Source organism: Oratosquilla oratoria, chromosome 8, assembly GCF_046742065.1.
Source record: "Oratosquilla oratoria isolate Oo_2021 chromosome 8, ASM4674206v1, whole genome shotgun sequence".
Taxonomy (NCBI): Eukaryota; Metazoa; Arthropoda; class Malacostraca; order Stomatopoda; family Squillidae; genus Oratosquilla; species Oratosquilla oratoria.
In genome coordinates this window covers 77,031,868-77,034,367 of record NC_134784.1, presented here as the reverse complement: position 1 = coordinate 77,034,367, position 2,500 = coordinate 77,031,868, and positions in this window count along the sequence as shown.

Here is a 2,500-nt window from a genome sequence, read left to right as displayed (position 1 = left end):
ACACCAACTATGTTGTGTTATACGAATTCAGGTGCCTCCATTCTATTGAGGGGGAAGCACTCACCAACTCATTCTCACCCACATCTCTCTTTCTCGCTCTCTCTCACATACGCACACACACATTTCTTTCTTTCCCATTCTCTCTCTCTCTCTCTCTCTCTTTCTCTCACATACGCACACACACATTTCTTTCTTTCCCATTCTCTCTATCTTTCTCTCCCTCTCTCACCCACACACATTTCTCTCCAATTTTCTCTATCTCTCTCTTTCTCTTTCCCTTCCTTCCTTCCTTCCCTCTTCCCCCCTCCTCTTCTTCTTCTCCCCTCCCTCCATCCCCCTTCCCTTCTTTCCTCCTTAACTCTCCTTCCCTCCATCCCTCTTTCATTCCCTCTATCGCCCCATTCCTTCCTTCCTTCTTTCTTTCCTTCCCTACCAGTAATTCCCAAAGATATCTACTCGTGTCCCTCCAATTTATCATTAATCTTCGTTCCATGTGCCATTATTTTTCGTCCCATTTCTGACCACGCATACATTTCCCATTGCTTCCACCTTACCTTGAACGAACGCTACCGTTTGTCTACGTTCACTTTCATCATCTTTTATTGTTCCCTTGCTCCCACTTGGCTACAACCCTATTATCTCCCTCTGTTTTTTTTGTTGTTGTTTTTTTTGGGGGGAGAGAGGGGCAAGGGGGAGAGGGGGAGAGGGGCAAGGGGGAGAGGGGGAGAGGGGCGAGGGGGAGAGGGGGAGAGGGGGAGAGGGGCAAGGGGGAGAGGGGGAGAGGGGCAAGGGGGAGAGGGAGAGAGGGGCAAGGGGGAGAGGGAGAGAGGGGCAAGGGGGAGAGGGGGAGAGGGGCAAGGGGGAGAGTGGTAAGGGGGAGAGGGGCAAGGGGGAGAGTGGTAAGGGGGAGAGGGGCAAGGGGGAGACGGGGGGGCGTAGTTATCCATCTAATTACCACATTACTCCCAAAGGCCTTAACAACCCTCATTTCTTCTTGATTAATCATTTACCTTCTCATTTTACATTCCTAATCTAGATGACACCAGGCAATTCTATTCAGTTGAGGTGACCCTGCTCGTAGGACAAAGGTAACGAATGTGGTTACATCTAAGCGTCTCCTGGGGTAAACACCTCAATATTGCCTTTACTACCTAGTCTACAATATATATATATATATATATATATATATATATATATATATACAATAAAAAATAAACTTTGTCAGATGTCAATCCGGTCTCTCAATGCCTAACCCTCCCTACGGTAAAACGGGGACACCCGTGTTGAATAAAAACCTATATGGATTTTTCTCTTTTATTAACCAAACCATACATTAAAAGAACGTGGGCGTAGCCAAGCACCCATGGCGAAGCCAAGCACCCATGGCGAAGCCAAGCACCCATGGCGAAGCCAAGCACCCATGGCGAAGCCAAGCACCCATGGCGAAGCCAGGTGCTTGTATATATTTAGAATGTTTTCTATACTTTAAAACCCTTGATCAATTTTTTCTAGATAAAACCTGCCTATTCCATTCAGCTAAGGGCAAAATCGCATGTCGAAGGATATTTCAACTACAAAGGATTATATTCTACTCTGGCCAGGCGTAAGAGCGACCCAACATCGGCCTAAAAAAGAAAGAAAAAAAAAACAGGGCTTTCCTCTACCAAGGGTTTCCCACTTCCCACTGAGGGGATGTGAGATGATGTGTACTTGCATATTATGTATATATATATATATATATATATATATATATATATATATATATATATATATGTGTGTGTGTGTGTGTGTGTGTGTGTGTGTGTGTGTGTGTGTGTGTATTTTAAAGATTGCAGAGGAAGAGCATACTGACAGGAGACCTTTTTGTCCATAACTAGGTCAAATGCTAAGAACCGATAGTTAAACGAAGAAATTAACAAATAGGTGAACCAAACAATTGGCAGGTATTACAGAATACTTTTTAGGTGCTTATCTAAATGAATCTTAAAAGTTGGAACCATACTACATAGTATTGCGTCTGCAGTAAGTTTATTCCATTCACTGACTACACGGTTGGCGAAGTTGTTTCTACCCCTCTTCCCACTATCCTCCTGACAGCTTGAGACCGTTATTTCTCGTCTGATTCGTATTCAATGTGAAAATTTTATCACTTTTGTTGTAGTCAATTTCCTTTAAAATCTTAAAGACCTGTATCAAGTCATCCCTTATAAGGGAAAATAGGCAAATGTGTTTTACGCGGTTACTGTATGATTAATTTCAGATATATGGAATCAGTTTTGTGGCTCGCCGCTGTATTTTTTTCAATCTGTCAACGTCTTTAATGAAATTTGGGGACTAAACGAGCACATAATATTCCAAATATGAACAGACTAATGATTTATAGAGTTGGTTGAAGACAGATGGACTTTTGATATCAAAAGATCGCGCAATCAATCCTAGATTCTTATTTGCTCTATCCGAGGCAAAATTATACTGCTTAGATGATTTGAGAGTGTTACTG